Below are 26,312 nucleotides of genomic sequence, written 5' to 3'. Positions count from 1 at the left end.
AATATCATGCATAAGCATAGCTCAGGAACCACAGCTTGATAATCAATGTGACTAAATAGCATAGATGAAGAACATGATGATGAGTATGGGAATGTAGAGTACAATTTGTGGAGAGCAGGCACGTCTTGACCAGCCACAGAATGCACAGCAAAAATCAGAGAAGGTATGGCTGGAACCTCACAAATTGAAGTGAGGGCAACAGATCTGAACACCAAAGCAAGACATTTGTCTTTAGACATGGAGGTATGGCTTTATCTTAAAGAGCCAGGAAAACATGTACTGTATTTCCAGAGATCCTATGGACAGATCAACAATTTTTATCCTCAGATAAGTAATTTGTCTCTGAAACATCAAGCAAGGCAGTCATCTCAGAAACCTCCTGCAAAGCAGGTGTCTCTGAAACCTTGGCTAAGGAAGGAGTGGAGACCTCAGGTATGACAGGTGTTTAATGAGTTTGACCAAACTCATACTAAGGGCCAAATGTAATAGAGTGAGAGTTTCAAAAAGTGAGAGATTTGGTAAGGTTTTGCAGTTTTTTTTAAATGACAATCATTTACACAGCAAGATCAACCTGATTTTGCAGAGTAAATGATTGCCACCTTAAAAAAAAACTGAAAACCCTTACCAAATCTCTCACTTTCTGAAACTCTCACTCTATTACATTTGGCCCTAAATGTCATAGAGTTTTCTGCAACATAACATGCTTTGAGATGGATGCACTAAGGAAATTACAAACTTGGCACAACATTATAATCAAACCTTCTGATAAAGGGGGGAATGTTGTGATATGGTCCAAAAAGAAATTTCTTTAAGAGGCCTATCATCAGTTGGAGGATACTATATGTTATCAGAGAATCCTGATGAATCCACTGGAAATCTAAAAAACCAACTATCATAGTATTAAAAATATAGCCTATGAATAAGGCACCATCACCTACTAGGAACATCAATATCTTCAAGTCCACAATGCCAGGATCCCTACTTTTTACATGTTGCAGAAAGTGCATAAATATATTACAACACCTCCAGGTAGACCAATTGTTTCAGGGATTGGGGGACTCATAGAGAGGACAAGTATTTTTAGCGATCTACTTCGGCAACATCATGTCTTGTGCCTTGCATTCTTTGTTCAGGTACTGCTGCTTTTTCTGGAAACTACTTGACATTAAACTTGAAGATAATAATTTTTGTCTTTTTGGTTGTAGAGGCCTTATATACTTCCATTAGCCATGAGAAGGGCCTGGAAGCAGTCAAATATCTTCTACGGCTAGAAGAAGTTTCACATGCTCCTTGTCGATTTATTACATTTTGTGTGGCATTACAATTTTTTTTTTCCTTCAATGACAAGTTTTACTTGTAAACAAGGAAAACAGTTATGGGGGCAGCACCCACATATGTGATCATTTTTTCTTGGATGGTGGGAGAAAGATCTCATTTTCAATTACCTGAATGATGATTTTACATCCAATGTCATAATGTGGATCAGGTACATTGATTATTATTATTATTATTATTATCCTGTATTTATATGGCGCCACAAGGGTTCCGCAGCACCCAATTACAGAGTAAATATGGACTTAATCAAAACAGGAAAACAGTGCCTGACAGTTGGAGACAATACAGGACAAGAACAGGGTAACTAAGCATAACTACACCAGTAAACGACAGAGATAAGTTTCAAGGTGACCAAAAAACTGCAGGATTTGGGCAGTTGAGGAATATTAAAGTAAGAAAAGCATAAGCACATGAGGAAAGAGGGCCCTACTCGTGAGAGCTTACATTCTAAAGGGGAGGGGCAGACAGACAGGGGTGACACAGATTGATGACATCCTTATGATCTTGGAAGGTGATATGCAACTACTACTTCTTTTCATTGAGCATCTCAATAATAACTACTTGAACATCCATCTTACTCATAATAGCAGCAGAAAGAATTACCATCCTTTGAGCTTATGATTTACAAGTATGTTGATGCCATACTTTCTACCAACCTCTATAGAAAATAAACATCTACTAAAACCCTACTACATCAGACAAGCTTCCATGTTCTATCAACAATAGTAAATATTCCAAAGAAACTGTTCAGACGACCAACAATTCAGACAACAGAGTACTGACCTTTCTCTGAGATTATATGAGAGGGGCTATAGCAATACATCCATTAAAAAGGCAACAGGAAATGCCCATAGTATTAAAAGGGAAAATTCATATTTAAGAAAAAAGGCAAGAAGAAAGAGAACGGCACAATTAGATTTGTGGGCAACTTTTGCCAAGAATGGTGCAAGGTCAAGGAAGTTATACAGAAACATTGGTCCATCCTTCAACTGGACACTACTTTGTCTGAAAAATTAGGTCCTCTTGTTTCAATAAGCTGGTCAAGATCAAAAAACCTAAAAGATGAACTTGTCATGAGCCATTTACATAAAGTCCATGGTCAGATAAACGCAATAACAGGCACATACCTTTGCGGTATGTGCAAACTGACCTTCCCGGCCGCATTCCGTCCTATTTGTCCAGCAGTTCCCACACCCATCAGGGGCAGACTCATGCTCTCAAGAGTGTCATCGCCCCTGGCCACGGTGACTTGCGACCATGCCGTCAGCCGCCATTGCTGCCGTCAGTCCTCAGTCCCCTGCATGCTGACTTTCCCGCCAGTCCCATCCATGGGAGCAGCCATGATACTTTGATCAGCTGATCAGACTGCATACCAATCAGAACTCTGTCTGCAATCATGTGACATGTCCGGCCATTCCACAGTAAGACCCGGTATAAAGTTGGTGAGTTGAAGTCTCTCCAGTGTCATTGCTTTGTTTTCCTTGCAGGTCTGCTGCTCAATTTCTCAGGAGAGTTCCAAGCTGACATTTGCACAGAGACCTGGTGCAATCAGTATCTTTTGCATCGCCAGACTTCCAGCTATCCAGCTACCCTGCTCTGCAGTGCACCTGTGCTCAAGCATTCAGCCATGTCCAGGCTATCCCAGCTATCCATCTACCCTACTCTGCAGTGCACCTGTGCTTAAGCATTCATCCATATCCCAGCTATCCTAGCTATCCAGCTACCCTGCTCTGCAGTTCACCTGTGCTTAAGCATTCAGCCATGTCCTGGCTATATCAGCTATCCAGCTACCCTGATCTGCAGTGCACCTGTGCTCAAGCATTGAGCCATGTCCTCGCTATCCCAGGTATCCAGCTACCCTGCTCTGCAGTGCAACTGTTCTCAAGCATTCAGCCATATCCTGGCTATCACAGCTATCTGGTTACCCTGCTCTGCAGTACACCTGTGCTCAGGCATTCAGCCATGTCCCAGCTATCCTAGTTATCCAGCTACCCTGCTATGCAGTGCACCTGTGCTTAAGCATTCAGCCATGTCCTGGCTATCTCAGCTATCCAGCTACCCTGACCTGCAGTGCACCTGTGCTCAAGCATTTAGCCATGTCCCGGCTATCCCAGCTATCCTGCTACCCTGCACTGCAGTGCACCTGTGCTCAAGCAATCAGCTGTGTCCCAGCTATTTAGCTACCCCACTTTGCAGTATACCTGTGCTCAAACATTTAGCAGTGTTCCGCTATCCCAGCAATCTGGCTATCCATGTCTACAGTGCACCTGTTCACAGGCATCAAGCTGTGTTCTAGCTAATCCAGCTATCCAGCTCTACAGTGCTCCTGTGTTCATGCATCAAGCTTTGCCCCGGCTATTCCAGTTATACAGCTTTTCTGCTCAATTGTGCAGCTAAGTTCAAGCAACAAGCAGTGTCTCGGCTTCTAGTGGAGTGGACACCCAGCTACTGCTTGACATCTGTGAACAAGCATCCAGCTGATTTTCTCACTACCCCATGGTTATGAACCCTATGCAACTTTTCTAATAGTATTGTTATCAATCTTCTGTCATATCCTGTATGCAGAAAAGTTACATTAAACCACCTTGGTGTACTCCAAGGCTTCTGCGCTCATTCCGTGGTGCAAACCCTAGTCCAGGTCCAACAGATTCTCAAAGTCTGACACAAACTATATACATTTATCTACAAAACCAACAATATTACCAACTGGTTCGGTAGGAGTCTACAACTGAAGGACTTTATCAACTGCAAAACTGAGGGTGTTCTTTATTATTGAATATTCTACATCTGCAATAAATGAAATGTTGGGATAACCACTAGATCTTTAAAACAACGTGTTCTTGAACATGTGGGTTATCACTGTATGCAATGCAGGTAAGGATTTGACCAAAATTAAAGTTAACCTCTGCAGCTCATAATTTTCATTTTCATCATGTTAACACATGGGTAGACCTCAAAGCAATTAGCTTAGAAAAAGTAAAACTAGGTATACGATGTGGAGACTTAACAAACAGCTTATTAAGAAAAGAATGTGAGTGGATCTTCAAATTAGGTGCACACAATTCTCAAGGTATGAATGAGAATATAAATTACAGAGCTTTTCTAACAATGTAATTAACCCATCTTCTCCGGGAAACAAGTACCATAACACAGCTATCATCTACTATATATATATATTTTGTTTCTTTTGATTATACATGTTTTTTCTTCCCATTCACTAACATACCTCTATATGGTTTCTTGCTCAATAATTTGGTATTTCCTTTTTCTTCTTACAACTGAGACAGTTATGGTTCACATCACACACTTAACTAGGGTTTATTCCCCCCTCAATATTTACACCTTGGTTTCATACATGTATTCTAATTCCTATTGTCATACCATACAGTACAACATGCACTACACTTATATATATATATGTGCTCTCAATATCTGGCTCATTGACAGACATATAATGAGCATGTGTCACTATGTGAGCACATCCTACATACACATTCACTTGACATAGTAACTTCAGTCATTTTTATTTCACAATTTGCAGTGACACACATACGCCTCACTTATCTAAGGCCCTAACTGTTTATCATGTATTCATAATAACTCCTTAATACACACACCAACTTCGACTCACCAATATTATTGTAACACTCCTTGTATTGATTAATAGTATTAATGCTCTTATTAATACTAGGTGACAATAATCACATAGATCAATCCAGGCAAGGATTACAATATATTTTTTATTTATATATTTCTTATTTTCTGATTTTGTGTTTATTTTTTTTCTATTTTAATTTTGTTTAGGTATTTATTTTTATTTTTATTTATTTTTTATTTATACTTTTTATTTTTTCATTCATTCTAATTTTTATCTAACTTAGATTTCTCACTTGTCCAACAATTCAGCTCTTGTAGATTTTTTCATTTACATATACAGTACATTCTTTATTCTTTGGATATACAAACCAATACAAATTCCTTTTGCTTCTTTATCCATTAACACTCATGGGTCATAATAATATATTTCTCTTCACCAATTGTGCTCGTTACTTCCTCCTCTGTACATATGTATATAAAGTTATACATTATATATAATGTATCTCATGTTTTTACGCTACAGTGTACACCATTTTTTAACAATGGATACATTGTATCCTATTAAATTACACACTCCCTACTTCCACATTATTATTGGAGTTAGCAGATGTCTATTACCTTGCTCATTGCAGACATTGGACATAGCTCTTCAATCTGAAAATAGGCCTTAAAAGTCACTATTACTGTATGTTTACCCAAGCGGCTCCTAATTGGCCAGCACCTTGTATATAGTGATGTCAGAAGAACGGGACTACTACAGGAATACCATTGGGATCCAAGGTTGTCTATCATTATGTCTATGCTTATTATAGGACAAATGGGGGAGATGTCTTGCATTGCGAAGCAGGTTCATACATTGGCATAATGTATTAAATATACTTAACCGAAGAGGGAGAGTGTTAACGCAACTCTATGGTGAAGTGCACTCTCTCTCTTGCGGCTGCAGATGCTACCAGTGACCATCGCTGCATGGCTTGTGCACATGCACTGGTCATTAAACACCCAGTAGCACCCACGGTCATATTAGAAAAAAAAGCCAACAGCCAGTGGCAGTGCTGTGCTCCGGGTAACGAAACCTGCAGCTGTCAAAACTGATAGTTGCACGTGTCAAAATGGTCAGTCCGCTGACCATTCATACAATGCCTACCACATCGGTGTGCTATCTTTTAGACAGAAGCACTGATATGGACAGGGGTCATAGCGCTCCTGTCATGTATCATGCACCATCACTGTCATAAATGTGGGAGAAGTGGTATTAGTGCACATAACACTTCCCCTACATATCGAAGCTTAATAAATCTACCCAAGTGTTACTCAGTAATATGGTAAGCCATGACACTAATTTATTCACAAAGGGATCTATTCATGAAGCAGTGAAAAGTGTGGAGAGTTGAGCCAGTGGAGAAGTTGCCTATGGCAACCAATCAGTGTTTAGGTAACATTTCTAAAATGCATTCTATAAAATCATACTTGTCAACTGATTGGTTGCCATGGGCAACTTCTCCACTGGCTCACTTCTCCACACTTTTCACTGCTTCTTTAATAGACCCCAAAGGTCCATCCTGTGAACAAGCTCCAGCAAAATGTCCATAAGTAGGTGCACTATGTAGGTCACATGGTGTACACATGTGACCAGCAGAACCGGCATCAGCTAGTGGCACAGTTTGGCACCCTGCCTGTGCTCCGTCACCGTGAACAGTAAAGCGCTTGACCTCCAGTCATGTATAATCGTGGTTTACTGACATGGCACGGTGGTCCTTATTTTTGTTTGTCTTCAGATACATGTTACTGTATACCACCAAGACTATTTCACCCTTATGTAGTACAATTTTTTTACAATAATTTCTAAATTGCACCAGAGACATCGCTGCACTACACTGTCAGCTGAGGTATATTTTTTTTCTAAATACATTGGATACTTATCACTGGCCATATACATTGAGACCACTTGAAGGAGGTCTTTTATAATGTGTTTTCCTTTGTGTATCAATTGACACAACATCTCTGTTATTAAAAGATTATAAGCCTGTATGGGTACATATTTTCCTATATTCATTACTAAGCTTTATTTACAGATGTGTCCACAATTACCTTTCTGAAAAAAGTGTCATGGCTTGCCATTCATGGCACTAGATAATCTTTCCTGTCAAGACTTATATGGCAGGCCATATGTAAAGCATCTGAAATATAGTGCAGTATAACTTTTCAGACAGCAGGTGGCATCTTGAGAAACTGTGTAAGCCGAAAGTCTAAGAGGATGATTACAGTATGTCCAGTGATATCGCAGGCAGGCTTATAAAATGCAGACTTTACCTACACATACTGCACAGTTAAAGGTCCTACTGTAACTGTTATCACCATCTGACACTAGCGATTGTTGAAAACTGTTTTCAGTTTTTGAAATCTAATTAGAAATTGGTGAATTGTTAGTCCAGTTTTACTATGTAGGGATCAAAAGACAGTGGTTTTTCACCTACAGTTATTGTGATGTAGTGGTAAAGTCACTGCATATCATACAAGCTGCTTGGGGTTCAAATCCAAGTTTCTGTGTATAATTTTTTTTAAATTCAAGAATAGATTTATACAGTGTATATTAATAATATCATAATTTTCTTGTAAACCATTTACTGTACCATACACATATACTGCACCAATACTCGATCTGCACCCACTTTCATCTCCTTTTACAAGTTGACCCATTGCTTGACTCAACACACAGGGGTAACAAGGAATTCACTTGTAGAGACTTAACTCTTTCCACAGAGAGACAACTAGATGTACAATCTATAGGTAGACAGGAGATAGGTCGACACCATATGGCCATTATTACACATAAGTTACATACCTTTTTGTCATATATGTTGAGTCTGTACTTGCTGTACTGTTTTTTTAAAGAAACATGAGACCCAGGCCTGATCAACCAATAGGCTTATCAGTCTGCAGCATGAAGGGGCGCAGCACCAGCACAGTAGACGCTTAGGCTCTACCTACTACTGGAAGCCACAGTGGCAGGAGGGGGGGGGGAGTCTCTGCAGATTCCCTGTGGATGGCATGGAAGACAATTCTTAAAAAATGGCAGCTGCCTTCTAGGAGACAGATGCTAGATGGTATTACTAGACCATTACCCAGCGCTACCCAGAATAAGCATGTAACCCCCTGGCACTGAGCATGTAACCCATGACATGACAACTTTGCTGCCTGGCTTCCCCACTTTCTCTCCTCCGACCTCCCCTCTATCATCCTCGGTGACTTTAACATCCCTATCGACATCACTAATGCAGCTTCCTCTAACCTTCTTGCTCTTTCCACCTCCTTTGGACTTTCTCAATGGTCCTCCACCCCTACTCACAATCTCGGCCACTCCCTCGACCTTGTCTTCACCCACCGATGTGATCTCTCTGATTTCTCTAACTCTTCCTTCCCTCTCTCTGACCCCCATCTGCTTTCTTTCACCCTCTCATCTTCCCCTCTCTGCTCCACACCCAGACCCACCATCACCAGACGCAATCTTGGGTCCCTCAACCCCGCTATCATGTCCTCCCTAGAGACCTTCCTCTCTCCTCTTTCCACTATGACTTGTCCCAACCAGGCAGCCTCCTTCTATAACTCTTCCCTTACTGCTGCTCTTGACTCTGTGGCCCCCCTCTCATCTGTCCCCCTCCGCCGCTCCAAACCCCAACCCTGGCACACCAAACTCACACGATTCCTACAAAAATGTTCACGGTCTGCAGAACGCTCCTGGAGGAGATCCCACTCTCTGGCGGACTTTCTCCATTTCAAGTTTATCCTCTCTTCCTATAGCTCTGCTCTTTCTCTCGCCAAGCAATCCTTTTTCCAAACACTCATCTCTTCTCAGTCCTCCAGTCCACGCCGCCTCTTTGAAACTTTCAACACTCTCCTTCGCCCCCCTCCTCCTCCCCTCTTCCCTCACTCCCACTGACTTTGCCTCCTTCTTCATCTCCAAAATTGAGGATATTCAAAATTACATCTCCTCCCGTCACCCCTCTGCTGCCCCCCTGCTCCCACCATCCCTCCCGTCCATCTATCCCACTCTGTCCTGCTTCCGTCCCACCTCAGACAAGGAAGTCCACTCCCTCATCCTATCCTCTCCCCCCACAACCTGCCACTTGGACCCTCTCCCCTCCCGTCTTCTCCGCTCCCTCCCCCCCACGGCATGCTCCCACCTTGCTCACCTCTTTAACCTATTGCTCTCTACTGGCATCTTTCCCTCACCATTCAAACATGCTCTGGTGTCCCCTATTCTCAAAAAAGCCAACCTCGACCCTTCATCACTCACTAGCTACCGCCCCATCTCTCTTCTCCCTTTCGCCTCCAAACTACTTGAACGACTGGTCTACAGCCGTCTCACAAGCTACCTCTCTGACCACTCCATCCTTGATCCACTACAATCTGGCTTTCGCCCACTCCACTCCACCGAGACTGCCCTGGTGAAAGTCACCAGTGACCTGCTTTCGGCCAAATCCAAGGGCCACTTCTCTTTGCTCATCCTTCTGGACCTCTCTGCTGCCTTTGACACCGTGGAACACCCTCTCCTCCTCCGCACACTCCAAAATGTTGGCCTCTCTAGCACCGTCCTTGACTGGTTTACCTCATACCTCACTAACCGCTCCTTCTCTGTGTCTGCCTCCGGAACCACCTCACACCCTTCCATCCTTCCTGTTGGTGTCCCTCAGGGTTCTGTCCTAGGCCCCCTTCTGTTCTCCCTCTACACCTCTTCCCTGGGTGCGCTCATTAACTCCTTTGGCCTTCAATACCACCTCTATGCTGATGACACAAAACTCTACCTCTCCTCTTCTGATCTGTCCCCCTCTGTCCTCTCTCAGGTCTCCAGCTGCCTCTCTGCCATCTCCTCCTGGATGTCTGAGTGCTCTCTGAAGCTCAACATGGATAAAACTGAACTTATTATCTTTCCCCCAGCCAGAGCAACACCCCCTACAAACATCTCTATCACTGTTGACAACACTATCATCTCCCCCGTTCCCCAACTCCGCTGCCTGGGCGTCACTCTTGACTCCTCCCTCTCCTTTGCACCCTACATCCAAGCTCTGGCGCAATCTTGTCGGTTCCAGCTACGCAACATTGCTCGCATCAGGCCATTTCTTTCCCAGAGTGCAACTAAACTTATCATCCACTCACTGGTTATCTCACGACTTGACTACTGCAATGTGCTCCTCACTGGCCTCACTTGCTCCCACATCGCTCCCCTCCAATCTGTCCTCAACTATGCAGCTAGGCTCATCTTCCTCTCCCGCCGCTCCACTTGTGCCACTCCCCTTCAACAAAATCTACACTGGCTCCCATTCCCCTACAGAATCCTCTTCAAACTCCTCACCCTCACATACAAGGCCATCTCTAATTCCACTGCTCCCTACATCTCCAACCTCCTCTCCCTTAATACTCCCTCCCGCCCACTACGGTCGGCTGATGACCGTCGCCTCTCCTCTGCCTTGGTCACTGCTTCCCATGCACGAGTTCAAGATTTTGTCCGTGCTGCACCCCTTCAGTGGAATGCGCTCCCCCGCTCCATTAGACTCTCCCCGACCTTGCAAAGCTTCAAACGGGCATTGAAAACCCACCTATTCATCAAAGCGTACCCCTCCAATGCATTACCTAGTCCTTAGGCTGCTCCTCCATCCCCCTGCCCCATGCCTTGGACATCTCTGCTTTGCTCGCATACCACCATCAGGCTTCTACCTGCTTGCACCTCATGTCATCTGTCTGTTGCCCCTCCCCACTAGATTGTTAGCTCTTCAGAGCAGGGCCCTCTTTCCTCTTGTCTAAACCCTCTTCTTGACACATTTCACTCAGCGACCATCTTTACCTGCTTTCTCTCCTGCTGGTAAAGGCTCATCTCTATCTATGGCCGCCAGCCCCAAGTAGTACAATGATTACTCCTTCGCTATTTACATCTAAGCTGTATTATGTTTTGAGAATTGTGTTGCTCTTTGTTACCTGCACTCCATTTTTGTTATTTATTTACTGTTATGCTAAGTTTTGTCTCCCTGTACTGTCATTTGTATGGCGCTGCAAAACACTTGTGGCGCCCTATAAATAAAATGTAATAATAATAATAATATGGCAATGAGCATATGTAACCCCTGGTAACAAGCACGTAACCCCTGCAACGAGCACAGAACCCCTGGCAACAAGCACGTAATCCCTGGAAACCAGCACGTAACCCCTGGCATCCAGCACTTAGGTAATCAAAATTCTAATTAAGGTATGGGGGGTGGTCACTTCTGTATTAGCCTAGGGTGGCTGAACCCCTTAATCAGGCCCTGATGAGACCCTATCTTGTAGCATAAAGACGTACAGGTAAGATTACCAAATAGTACCATTAGGTACTAATTATTACATGTTATATGTTACATGTGCTTTTGTCATATATGTGTTGAGTTTGTACTTGTTTTTGAGAATATAATTTTTTTTGGAAAATTAATAAAAGTAAAATTTTAAGCACAGTTTTGTCTACATCAACGGTAGGTAAGTGCACCACAAAGAAAGTACATTCTTTCTCTCCTTTGCTTACAATTTACTCTAAATACTCTCCTGGGAGCACACCCATAATCCAGTAAATAACATATCCCACTATTAGGGAACACATTCACCACATACCTATTCCTCTACTACTCACTTGATTTTTTGTTACCAATGCTCCAGTCTTTCCCCTTCTCCCATTGCTCCATTTATAATATCTCAGCAAAGATTGGCACCATCGGGGGCAGTGCCACAGAGCTGTGGCAAGGAAAGGCTTTCTTTCAGACACTCGCCTAAAGGAGCAAAACACAACTCTGGATCGGAATTGGGTTAGTTATTCTATCTGGTAGGTCGAGACTCTGGCCTCCCAGAACAAGACACCCAAGAAGAGTCCTGAGGAACTTTTACTACACCAGTTGTTCCCAAGCTGTGTGCCTAGGCACTCTGTGCTGCCGCAAGACATTTGCAGGGGTGCCTCAGGTTGGTGGTCCAGAACCAAAATAAATTATTTATTGTCAAAGTGATAGGCAAAACCAGTGCCACTGGCTGCCAATTATAAATTATTGGGCAATTAGAACCACAACTATGTCGTCCACCACCACATAACTAAACCTAAGGGTAACAATTAAGCACAATATATGTAATCTAATATAATTTTTGAAATTTATCAATAAGAAACTTTTGGACTAGGGGTGCCTTGAAAAAATGCTGATATTCTAGGGTGCCATGATTCAATAAAGTTTGGAAACCACTGTTACACTAATTAAGACTTACTATATAAATTTGAGCGGACATAAACACCACACCATTAGATTCTATTTGCAAACTGTTATGGGGCCTACACACATAGGGGGTAATTCTGAGTTGATCTCAGCAGGAAATTTTTTAGCAGTTGGGCAAAACCATGGGGGTCATTCCGAGTTGGTCGCTCGTTGCCGATTTTCGCTATATTGCGATTAGTCGCTTACTGCGCATGCGCAGGGTTCGCAGAGCGCATGCGCTTAGTTATTTTACACAAAAGTTAGGTATTTTACTCACGGCATAATGAGGATTTTTCAACGTTCTGGTGATCGTACTGTGATTGACAGGAAGTGGGTGTTTCTGGGCGGAAACTGGCCGTTTTATGGGCGTGTGCAAAAAAACGCTGGCGTTTCTGGGAAAAACGCGGGAGTGTCTGGAGAAACGGGGGAGTGTCTGGGCGAACGCTGGGTGTGTTTGTGATGTCAAACCAGGAACTAAACTGACTGAACTGATCGCAATGGCTGAGTAAGTCTGCAGCTACTCAGAAACTGCTAAGAAATTTCTATTTGCAATTCTGCCAATCTTTCGTTCGCAATTCTGCTAAGCTAAGATACACTCCCAGAGGGTGGCGGCTTAGCGTGTGCAATGCTACTAAAAGCAGCTAGCGAGCGAACAACTCAGAATGAGGGCCCATGTGCACTGCAGGAGAGGCAGATATAACATTTGCAGAGAGAGTTAGATTTGGGTGTGATGAGTTCAATCTGCAATCTAAATTGCAGTGTAAAAATAAAGCAGCCAGTATTTACCCTGCACAGAAACAAAATAACCCACCCAAATCTAACTCGCTCTGCACATGTTATATCTGCCTCCCCTGCAGTGCACATGGTTTTGCCCAACTGCTAAAAAATTTCCTGCTGCGATCAACTTGGAATTACCCCCATAGTGATGTGTGCTGGCGATCTGAGCAATACTAGATTGCTAAGATTGCTCAGCAAGATCACTCAGCACACAGCGATGCACCAGCGATGAGTCAGCTATGTTTGCTGAGCGATCTGGTGATCTGACTAGATTTATCATGGATGTATGATCTACATCACCCAGCGATAGTGACGTGTGGGGCCGTACATCGCTATGGCCCCTACACACACATAGCGATGTGTGCTCATTTTCTAAGCGAACTAGTCAAATCTAGTCAGATCACTTAGAAAATGGCATAAAATCACTCCATGTGTAGGCCCCATTACTCCAGTAGGGATTTGGAGAATTACAACTTGATACCTATGGGTCCGGGCCCACATGTCTTGTGTATTTTCATGTGCACGCAAGTAGGACCGGATTAAGGTTTGCGGGGGCCCGGGGCACTTGATACAGGGGGCCAGGGTAAAGAGAGGGTTGTATAGTCGACTGTGCATACGTCCCAAAATTTCCCATTCTAGGTGGGACAAAATGCCCTCTACCTGGACTTCCTTCTTAATATATGATTGGTGTCACCTGTGTTGAACTGATTTTTAATAAAGGAATTTCAACACAGATGATTGCAATCATAAATTAAAAGATAAATCCAGGTAGAGAGTATTTTGTCCCTCCTGGAAAGAGTCATGTAGGGAGGAGTATATTACATTTAAACCATACCTCCCAACTGTCCCGATTTTCGCGGGACAGTCCCATTTTTTGGGGACTGTCCCGCTGTCCCACCCGCGGGCCGCAGTGTCCCGCGGTGGGTGGGGCAGTTGGGAGGCTCTGTCTGTCGCTGCCCAGCTTAGCAGAGCAGCGTTGAATAGACGCTGTGCGCATGCGCACAGCGTCTATTCAGGGGAGTCAGAGGGAGAGGGGGCATGCCAGCGGCTCACAGAGCGCTGGGCATGCCCCCTCAGTGACGAAAACGGGGGCGTGGCTCGTGATCATGGGTCCGTCGCGAAGCCACGCCCTATTTTCTTAGGCCACGCCCATTTTTCGCTGCGTGTGTGTCCCTCTTTGAAGAAACACAAAGTTGGGAGGTATGTTTAAACTAATAGTTTAATAATGTCTGGATACTGTTTATTGCACCACCGAATTGAGAGACAACTATTTTATAATGTTTTGTTGTAGTGGAACAAAGACAACTAAAACAACCTTAAAAAAAAACACATAGAAAAAATAAAATCTACTGTATGATCTATCTTGTAACATGCAAGAATAGCAGCAGCCTCTGTACTACTTACACACTGGGACTGTGATCAGGAGAGCTGTGATAACACTGCTCTGGCTGGCAGGTCCAATGACAGAGGGGGGCCTGAGGTACAGTATCCCCTGCATCCGTCCCTTAATCTGGCTATGCATGCAAATTATAGTCCATGTAGTTTCTGCTAACCTATTAACTTACATACAGTATAATACACCTTGTGTGTATAATTAATATGCATGTGACCTGAGCATTGTGTCTCAATAAAGAACACGACAAATACACCATTGTACACTCCTGATAATGTAAGACACATACACCTAGACATCAGGTGAGCGCAGGTATCACACCCCTGAAACTACATAATACTACCATGAGCCTGAACAACTCATTATATACCTGTTGTTCCCTAATCAGAAAACATCTACTCACAGCAGCAAATGGTCAACATGGAAATAGTCAACACATACATATGGTCGACACAATGTTTTTCAAAAGTTTTCATATTTTTTTACTTTTTCCATCCTTGTCTATACATGTAAAAAATTATAACCACTTGTAGTGAGTGATTCGTTTAATGCAGGTCTGAGCACCAGGCATTATGCAGCTCTGTATGCGCTCCCCTCCCCCAACAGAATGACAAGAATCACTAACAGTGCACACAGCACAAGAAATTCCCCTTCCTCACCCTCCGCGATCACAGCAGTGGCAGCTCTGTGTGATAGCAATCACTCTATGGGGGTAATTCTGAGTTGATCGCAGCAGGAACTTTGGTGGTCATTCCGAGTTGTTCGCTCGTTGCCGATTTTCGCTATATTGCGATTAGTCGCTTACTGCGCATACGCAAGGTTTGCAGAGCGCATGCGCTTAGTTATTTTACACAAAAGTTAGGTATTTTACTCACGGCATAACAAGGATTTTTCATCGTTCTGGTGATCGTAGTGTGATTGACAGGAAGTGGGTGTTTCTGGGCGGAAACTGGCCGTTTCCTGGGCATGTGTGAAAAAACGCTGGCGTTTCTGGGAAAAACGCGGTAGTGTCTGAAGAAACGGGGGAGTGTCTGGCCGAACGCTGGGTGTGTTTGTGACGTCAAACCAGGAACAAAACTGACTGAACTGATCGCAATGGCAGAGTAAGTCTGCAGCTACTCAGAAACTGCTAAGAAATTTCTATTCACAATTCTGCTAATCTTTCGTTCGCAATTCTGCTAAGCTAAGATACACTCCCAGAGGGCGGCGGCCTAGCGTGTGCAATGCTGCTAAAAGCAGCTAGCGAGCGAACAACTCGGAATGAGGGCATTTGTTAGCAGTTGGGCAAAACCATGTGCACTGCAGGGGAGGCAGATATAACATGTGCAGAGAGAGTTAGATTTGGGTGGGTTATTTTGTTTCTGTGCAGGGTAAATACTGGCTGCTTTATTGTTACACTGCAAATTAGATTACAGATTGAACTCACCACACTCAAATCTAACTCTCTCTTCACATGTTATATCTGCCTCCCCTGCAGTGCACAATGGCCCTCATTCCGAGTTGTTCGCTCGCTGGCTGCTTTTAGCAGCATTGCACACGCTAAGCCGCCGCCTACTGGGAGTGAATCTTAGCTTAGCAAAATTGCGAACGAAAGATTCTCAAAATTGCAAATAGAAATTTCTAAGCAGTTTCTGAGTAGCTCGACACTTACTCTGCCACTGCGATCAGTTCAGTCAGTTTCGTTCCTGGTTTGACGTCACAAACACACCCAGCGTTCGCCCAGACACTCCTCCGTTTCTCCAGCCACTCCCGTGTTTTTCCCAGAAACGGCAGCGTTTTTTCACACACACCCATAAAACGGCCAGTTTCCGCCCAGAAACACCCACTTCCTGTCAATCACACAACGATCACCAGAACGAAGGACAAACCTCGTAATGCCGTGAGTAAAATACCAAACTTCTTAGCAAATTTACTTGGCGCAGTGCGAACATTGCGCATGCGCAATTAGCGGAAAATCGCTGCGATGCGAAGAAAATTACCGAGCGATCAACTCGGAATGAGGGCCCTGGTTTTGCCCAACTGCTAACAAAGTTCCTGCTGCGATCAACTCATAATTACCCCCTATACACAGTCAGAGTGCACACAAAATAACCAATATTTTTTAAATGGACCAGTGGGAAAGAATCTTTGTAATGTCACTGTTTATTAGTTAGAATTTCTCCCCACATTGCTTCAGGATATCCTCCGTCAGATTTACTGGTAGTGCCCTTTTTTTTCCCATCAATAATTTTTATTGAAAACAAGTTTTCTTTTTGCAAGGGGAAGGGGTACAGAAAGAAAGAAGGAAGGGGCGGGGGGGGGGGGGGGGGGTACATAGAATCAAGGGAACAGGATGTAAACATGCAAATATCAAAATTGTCAGAAGTCAAATATAACAATCCAATATAGATACAATAGGAAAAATACAAAGTCATCTTGGAAAAAGATACAGATAAAGATAAACACGGGTCAAACATGAAAACCTCTATATCTGTCTGTTTTTTCCCAGTTTTGTTCTATTACTGTTCTAATTGTAAAGCGCAACGGAATATGCTGCACTATATAAGAAACTGTTAATAAATAAATAAATAAAACATATCAATAAACAGATAATCAATAATAGACACAGGGCTAGTAAGGCACAGCCGGTGCACAGAGCGGAAATAAAAGCCGAGTCAGTTAGGGGGAAGGCGAAACACCCCCTCCAGCAGTGACATAGTCATGCCATGCTCTCCATTTCACCATTGGGGAGGAGGCCGCAGAAGAGTTAGGCATGAACTCAGTTTCCATAGTAAAATGGAATTTAATTTTGTTGGTGACTAGTGATAAAGGAGGGGGAGAAGCTTGTTTCTAACTTTGGGTCAATGCAGCCCTGGCAGCTATACAAATATGCCCCACCAGATATCTCTGATGAGGTGGTATCTCAGCAGGAAAAATGTGGAGCAGGGCCATGGCCGGAGAGGTGGTAAGGGACAGGCGTAAGACTGAATTAATCAAAAGCAAATATCTCGCTCCAGAAATGTCGAAGGGTAGGACAGGACCAGAAAATATGGAAAATATGGCCTATTTCCCCACAGTTACGCCAGCAATATTTGGAACAAGACTGCCAGAATGAGTGTAGCCTATCCGGTGTTAAATATAGTCTATTAAGGAGTTTGATATGCATCTCCGTGTGATTCAAGCACTTGGACATTCGGTAAGAAGAAATAAAAATGTGTTCCCATTGGGCTTCAGATAGGGGAAGATCCAAGTCTTGTTCCCATTTCAGCTGCGTTTTAGACTTAGTAGTAGTAAGCAAGCTGATAAGCGTCCTGTACCAAAATTAGATGTCCCCTCTAGAGTCACACAGAGATACACGTGTTAAGACAACCTGGGATAACGAGTTCGGGAAAGCCACCTGTCTAGGCAAACCTTTGTACCAGTGGTGATTTTGGAAATAATGCAATAATTCTCCACTGGGGAGATTATATCGAGACTGGAGTTGAGAAAACGATAGCATAACATTACCATCCATAAGGTCCCCCAAGACAGTCAAACCACAAACAAACCAGATATAGAGATTTAAATTAGGGATTAATTTAGCTATGGCTCGTAGTGAGATAGTAGAATATGGAAATTGATGTCCAGGCAGGCGAGTCACCAATTTATCCCATATTTGTTAAGATGTTCTAATGGCGGGGAGGAGGGACAATAAGCGGGGTCTAGAGTTTGGGTGTATCTTAAAAAGGTCTTCTAAGGGAAGGTACAAACTCCCAGTACGTTCAAGATATACCCATCCCACTACAGGCGCCCCACTCAACCAGTATTTAAACTGGGCCAGCACACATGCCTCCTGGTAAAGGACCAGGTCGGGCATATCTAGCCCTCCCTTTCTACGAGGGAGAATTATTTTGGACCAAGCCAATCGGGGTGGCCGTGCCTTCCAGACATAGTGTTGCTTTATAGCATGACATCTATCAAGGTACGTTTTAGGGAAAAGAAAAGGTATGGTTCGGTATAAGTACATGAGTTTAGGTAAGAGAGTCATTTTGAAGGCTGATAGGCGGCCAATCCACGAAATATCATAAAATAGCCAGGACTTAGTCAGGTCTAAAAAACTATTAATGAGTGGAGGTAAGTTAACATCAAAAACAGAGGCCGTAGAAGGTGGAATTTGGATCCCCAAATACTGTATTGAAGCCAAATGCCAGTTATATGGATAGCGTGATTGAAAAGTGGACACTATGGAGCTGGGATATTAATGGGGAGAGCATCTGTCTTTGTCATATTAATTTTATAATAGGAAGCGTCACTATACTGTCCCAAGATAACATGCAAACAAGGAAGGGAGGATAGCGGGTCCGTGACAAACAGAAGGACGTCATCCGCAAAGAGGCACAACTTGTGAGTAGTAGTGCCAATAGTCACCCCCGGGAAGCCCCCAGACATCCTAATCTTCTCAGCAAGGGGTTCTATGCCCAACGTAAATATTAAGGGTGATAGAGGGCAACCCTGTCGGGTTCCATTCATATTAGGAAATGTATCGGAGAGGAAACCATTACTAAATACCCATGCAGAGGGGGAGCTATATAGAGATAAAACCAAAGAAAGAATATGGCCACTAAAACCAAACTTGTCTAGAACCGAGGACATATATTGCCAGTTCAGTTTATCAAACGCCTTCTCTGCATCTAAAGAGAGCAGGAGAAGGCCAATGTTAGAGGGAATGATATCAATCAAGTCAAAAACTCTACAGGTATTGTCAGACGCCTGTCTACCAGGCACAAACCCAACTTGGTCATAGGCAATGAGAGATGGCAGAAAGATATTTAAAAGGAAAGCGACAAGTTTGGCAAAAGTTTAATATCGCCGTTCAATAGTGCAATGGGCCTATAATTTTGACAATGCGCTGGGTTTTTACCTGGCTTGGGTATAGTGATAATTTGAGCCTCCAGCATTTCTGTAGGGAAAGCACCAAGAGAGGAGATTGAATAATACAAGGAGGTCAGGGTCGGCGATAGTTGATCACAGAGAGAAACATAAAATTAATTTATGAAGCCATCTGGACCAGGGGCTTTATTATGCGGGAGTGATTTCATTACTTGAATTACCTCGGAGGGGGTCCACGGGGCATTTAATGTCTCGAGCTGTTCCGCAGAAAGGGAGGGGAGTTTGACATCAGCTAGGAAGAATTGTATAGAATCAGGAGTGGGTTGAAAAGTAAGGGGATCAGAAGAAAGGTTGTACAGCTTGGTATAATATCTAGCGAATTGATTTGCTATGTCATATGGATTGGACACTTTACCACCCTGAGGAGAAATCAGATGTCTAATCCTATTACAAGCCTGGAGAGCACGGAGCTTGCGAGCCATCATTTTCCCCGGTCTATTACCAGTCAGGTAAAAATTTCTGTCTCAACCTATTTAAAGCAAACTGGGTCCGTCTCATAAGGAGTTTCTGAAGTTGGCCTCGGATATCCTTTAATTCCCTACGTAGGGCCCTAGAGGGGTGGAGCTTATTCCTATCTTCAACCTCCTTAAGTTTAGATTCCAAGTCTTGTTGTTGTTGGATAGCTTGTCGTTTGAGTCTAGCACCGGCTTGGATCGCAGTACCTCGCACAACTGCCTTAAGGGCACACAAGAAAGTCGTGATAGAAGTATCTGAGGGGGAATTAGTTTCCACATAAAGGGAGATGCAATCATCAATCTTTTTTTTTGATATAGGGTCTGACAGCAGGTGGGCAGATAGGCGCCATGGCCGAGGGGGGGTAAATTGGTGGCAAATATTCCAAGACCATAGGAGAGGAGCATGATCGGACCAAGAAATAGGCAGAACATCCACCTGTGCTGAGTGCTGCAAAGTCCACTTATCGCAAATAATAAGATCTATGCGAGAGCAGGAATTGTGCACTGGAGAGAAATACGTATAATCTTTCAAAGTTGGGTTCTGAACTCTCCACAAGTCATACAGGTCATATTCTGCCAGCAAATTACGGAAGGCTAATGATGGGCCAGCCAGAGCCGCAGACATCTGGGAAGAAGACCGAGGAGATCTATCTAATTTAGGATCAAGCACTAAATTATAGTCGCCCAACATAAGCAGGGCACCCTGACGAACCCTCGTAATAGTCGAGCAAACTTTTCTAAGGAAGGGGACTTGGTTAGAATTGGGAGCGTAGAGAGATGCAATCGTAACCATCTTATCCTCCAATTTTTCAACTAGAATGAGGAAACGTCCATTCTTTTCAGCTATCTGGGACAGCAGTTCAAACAAAACAAAGCTCCGAAAAAGAACAGCCACTCCATTGCGCTTGAAGGGGCCAGTTGCAAAAAAGCCAACTGGGTATCTCCAGTCTCTCAGAGCCGGGGGACCTGCTGACGAAAAATGCATTTCCTGCAAGGCAACTATGTCAGCTCTGTGTTTATGAAAAGTGGTCAAGGCTAGCCTGCGTTTATTGGGGAAGTTCAACCCTTTAACATTCAATGAATATATTCGTACCATTTAAAATATAGAAGAAGCAAAAACAGCTGACATCCCAAATGGGGGGGGGGGGGGGACAAACTAGGAAAAAAAGAGGAAAGGGCAGGCAGGAAAAACCTTAAGGGCCCCATTATATCGGGACCGCATTGCTACTGCAGGGGAAAGGTATACAGTAGAAAAAGTATGGGGAGGTGGCAGTAGTATCACCACCCGGGCTACAAAAGGCACATGTATACCTGGAGCAATAACGTATAGCCAAACTACAAGTACCAATAAGGGTACCAACAGGCACATCAACAAATAATGTAAGTGACTAGTGAGATACCCTTATGTGTACAGTAAGAAGAAAAAGAAAGATAAAAGAGATAGAATCAGAGGAAAATGCAAGTACACATAGTAATATAAACAGCAAATGAAGGAACCAAAAGCATACACATATATAACAGATAAACTCACGTATCCGGTATGCATTATAAGGGGGATGGAGTCCCCAACCAAACATGAAGATCAACCAGGAACTACATTAATTGGAACATTGAATACTCAGTCAGGTCGCAGACCACTCACAGGTAAGTGGCAGGCGAGGTTTCAATGTAGAGGGCACTTTGACCGAAACATCCCACTCATTAAGCAGCTTAACCCCAGCGTCCAGAGTGGCAACTACGTAGGAGGAATTCTCATGGGAAATCACCAATTTCACTGGGAAGCGCCATCTGTATCTAATGTCATGAGAATGTAGTGCCTCCGTGATAGGAGCCAGAGCTCTATGTTTAGAGATGGTCAGTGCCGAGAAGTCAGGAAATATTTGTATGCCTCCAAGCGTATCCGAATCAGACGCAGATCTGGCAGCTTGCATTATCCGTTCCTTGGTCGTGATCAAGTGAACACGGAGGAGGGTATCTCGAGTGTAGGAGGCGGAAACCAACCGTGGTTTCGGAAGCCGGTGAATGCGATCGATGAGAAGGTCTCTGTCGTCCGCCCCAGGTAGCAGTTTGCGGAAGAGGGACATAGCATAGTCCAGAAGTTCTGAATTGGCCTTAGAGTCTGGGATACCTCAGATTTTAATATTATTTCTCCGTGATCTGTCCTCTATATCCGCAATTTTGTCTTTATACGTCTCCATCTCAGCTTGTTGTCAGTCATGGGACGAAATAAGGTCATTATGAGAGGACATCAGTTCCTCAATTTTACATTCAAGATGGTCTGTGCGATCACCTAGAGCAGTTAGCTCCACTTTAACTTCACGGATAGCCAGAGAGAGGTCTTGAGTGAGCTCAGATTTAAAAGCCGCAAGGACTTGACACAGAGTCTTGACAGTGAGAGGATCCGTAGAATTAGAGTACACCCCAGGGACCGATAAGGAATGGCCAGAACTCTCCTTAGGACGGTTAGGTTGGCTCGATGGGATGGAGCTCCTGGCAGGAGACGAGGAGATACGAGCCCCTTTTTGATTAGAGAAAGCGACCAAGAGCAGGAGTGCATCCTTAATTTTTTTAGGGGGCATCATTAGAGAGCTGCAGTAGAAGGAGTAGATGATTGAAACTGGAAGGCCAATGCGTCACAGGCCCTGGAGGCAGAGTAGTATGCCGGTTCCAAACAGAAGCTACTATGTATGCATCAGAACCCTGGGTGGAGGCGTAGAGAGGACAGAGCACATCACATCCCTATTCAAACATTATTACATGCAGGAGATCTTTGCAGGGTTGGGGAGAAATGACAAATATGAGAGATGCACAACAAATCCCAGCAAGGGGGTACTCACAGATCCAGTACAGGGGATTCCAGCAGGAATCGGCAGCACTACCACATAATGGAATATACACCCCAAGGGAAATGTAGTAGGAAAAGCTGGAGGAGAGTCCCAGGCAGATATCACTGGTCCTGGTCCAGCTCAGGGTTCAGTTTCAGCCTAAGAAGGGGACAGAGCTGCAGAGATGCACAGACTGAAGAGTCCAAAATGGGCACTGGCTGAGAATGTCTCCTTCCCAGCTGGAGACAGAGGTGGATCCCAGGCACACAGGAGTAAAAGCACAAGGGCCCACGGGTCCTCAGCCTCTGGGAGCCCCCAGAGACACTCCAGGAGCCTGCAGGGAGAGATAGGAGCCGTCCGGCTGAGCCACGTCCTGTTTTCCTGGGTCCCGGAAGTCCGGCCCGGGTAGGCTTGAAAATTTAGTCCCCAGCTTCAGGGCAGAAGGTAGGCCGCAATCTGCAGGAGCCTCCAGGAGTACTCCCTGATTCCGCGGACATCACCGTACGGCCAGCGCACAGCAGCAGGAGTGGGGGAGAGGGCACCAGGCTGAAAGGAGCAGAGATGGATGTGCAGGGAGGGAGAGAAGTGCCCGAAATCCTGGAGCTCTGCTGAGACACTTCCACTCACAGCAGCAGCTAGGCCACGCCCCCCGGTAGTGCCTTTTTACCTTGTTACCATCAAACTTTTTCATGATTTTTGGTGTCTATGTCGACATATGTCGTCATGGACACCGTATAAGTGTACCGCGTCCCCTCGCATAGCTTGCTTCACTCACCATGCTACGCTCGGCACACTATTGTAATCTAGCTTTAAGTGCACTTGGATAGTAAAGTATGAAAAACCACCTTTTTTTTTTAAAAAAAGGGAGACTCATGTTAACCTTTTTCTTTTTGTTGACTTTTTGACCATGTCGACCTAATGTATTTCAACCTTTTTCATGTGTCGATCTATGGCCTGTTGATAAATAGTGGTGGACCTATTGACTGCCACAACTCCAGTTAATTATCTCCAGTCCACTGCTACAGTACCTCCAGACTGCCGTACCATCCACATCAATGCCAGTGTCACCATCAGTTCCAAAGCCATCTTCATTCCTCGGGCTGCCAAATCTCTTCCTGTGGGCTGCATCATCAGATGTGTGTACGCAAAGGAATAATGCATATAATTTGCATAAAGGGCCTTTTACCTATCGTACTAATCCTTTCTGCAAATGCTTGAAATATCAAAATTAGACTACCTGCTTAAATTAATTAATTTGTTATATTTTATCTGTAACATGTCCTTCACCCTAGTATTACAATTGTTATGGAATCTTGAAAATGGTTTAAAAAAAGTAAAGTCACCTCTGCAACACTGTATACTGTAATTGTGTATGGATTGTACACAGCATCCAAGTGATTGCATTCATTTTCTCCACTTTTGTTTATACTCTTTATTTGGAATTATTTTATTATTGCAAAATCTCATATGTTCTTTTACTCTGTAGCACTATTAGGTTTTTATTAACTTATTCTTTAATGTCATTTTAGACTTCATTCACCTCTGTGCTCTGAACAACAAGTAACTCCAATTTCTGCATTAATAAACTGAGGCACTGAATTGCTTAAGGGTCACTGTCCATTTCAATCCCAGGACCCCAGCCACCCCCCAGCCAGGATACATGTTATCTCTACCCCCCAAGGAATCTACTTCAAAGGCCTATTACACTCAGATTTTCACACCTACACAATTAGGAATTAGACTCTAAAGTTGGCCATACATCAGAACGACCTGCATACGATCAGATCGTATGCGGGTCGTATGGTAGATGATGTGACTCACAATGTGCACACAATGTGCACACACTTGGTCGTGCATTTGGGAGCAATGTCATTCTGATGTATGGCCAGCTTAACACCTTTTCACAAGCCTGCTTGTCCTGGAAAAATTGACTAATGGGGCCTATACAAGTAGCATTTGGTGTGCTTTTGTAAGTGATTTGACTAAATCGTTTAGAAAATCAGCACAAATTGCTCTGTGTGTATGGACTACAGCGAGTGTGATGCTTGTCCCCGTGCATCGCTGTGGATTATCTAGACAGTTCAAGCTTGCGTAAAATATGTAGTCGTCGTCCATGTTTTCTCTATTGAGAGCACGGGCAGTGACAGATTGCCCAGCACACATTGCTGGTGCAGCGCTGTGTGCTGGGTGATCTTGCTGAGCGATTTGAGCTGGAGCTGCCCTGTCTGCCAAATAAATGGGTGCACTGCTACTGCATCTGTGTCAAATAATTAGGAGCTGATGTGGCAAATAATTGGGAGCTGCCCTGTCTGACAAATAAGTGGGTGCTGCCGGGTCATTTAAAAACAATGCTGCACTGCCATGTGAAGGAAAGGGGTGTTGTTGTCCCGTGCTGTCCTGTAATGTAAAGGGGTGATGCCCTGTGTGCGCCAAAAAAAAAGGGGTGCTGCGATTAACAGGGGGCATTCGAGGTAGGCTAGACTGCTGGTCTTTTTTGCTGTTTTTTTGCTAGACTGCTGGTCAAGAGCGCTTAAAGATGACAACAAACTCACTGGATTTGTTGTTGACAAATTGGCAAAAATGTAGGAGCAAGCCTCATAAATATCTCCACTCCATTCTCTTGGCACCGCTCATATTTCGGTTATGATCATGGACTTTTGTAAACATATTCCGTATGGACTTTAACTTGTTAATGACTTGTTGCTGGAACCTATTGATTCCCCAACTGGCCAGCATCTTTGGGATTTATGATACACACTTGCATCCCTCACTGTGCCTGTCATTTGATGCATAATTTCTTCCTCAACGCAGATGTTCAATAGTTCCCAGACCTCTTCATCAGTCCACATGGTAGCCACTCACTCACAGACTGTGCCCAGCATGTGCTCTGCCCAGTGGTGTGTGCCCACCTCTCCAAACAACCTCTGCAGCTTACCAGTGTCATCTGCCCAGCTCTGGCCACCTCTCCAAACAGCCTGCAGCCTCCCAGTGGTGTGTGCCCAGCTCTGACCACCTCTCGAAACAGCCTGCAGCCTCCCAACAGTGCCCTCTCCTCTCCGGTCCCTGGGCGATGACATCAGCAGCCAATGTCCAGAAGGGACCAATCAGTCGCTTCCAAGAAATCCCGGGTCTAAAATCCCAGGTAAGAGCTGTTTCCACTACAGCCTACCCAGGATAGACTCGCTAAAAACCCTGCTTGATTTCCTGGTAAGAATCCCAGGTCACTAGACCCAGCATTTTTACCTTGACATAATTTCCACTGAAAGAAATCCTGGGAAGGTGCGCGTTCATGTACAAAATCCCGGGATTTTTATGTCAGTGGAAAAGCAGTATTAAATTTGGGTGAGGTCTGTTCAAACTGAATTTTTAATTGCAGTTTAAAAATAAAGCAGCCAGTAGTAACCATGCATGCACAGAAATAAAATAACTCACCCAAATCTAAATCTCACTGCACATATTACATTTGCCCCAACTGCAGTGCAGCATGGTTTTGTCCATTTTGAGAACAAATTTGTCCTGCGATCAGGTCTGGATTGCTTTAGGCCCATGGATCTGTACAGGGAGGTATGGGACACTGAAAGAAAACATTGGTTAAATTGTTTTTCAACTTTGGTTGAATGTTTCAGTCTAAATGTTTTTCAACATTTAGACTGAAACATTGGTACTGCGAGACCGATGTTAACCATTGTTTCTATCTTTTAAAATAAACTGGCTACCTAAACATATAATACACCAATAAACTTCTAAAATGATAAATCATCCT

This window comes from Pseudophryne corroboree, chromosome 6 (assembly GCF_028390025.1).
Source record: "Pseudophryne corroboree isolate aPseCor3 chromosome 6, aPseCor3.hap2, whole genome shotgun sequence".
NCBI classification, from domain to species: domain Eukaryota; kingdom Metazoa; phylum Chordata; class Amphibia; order Anura; family Myobatrachidae; genus Pseudophryne; species Pseudophryne corroboree.
Note: the sequence above shows the minus strand (reverse complement) of the source record.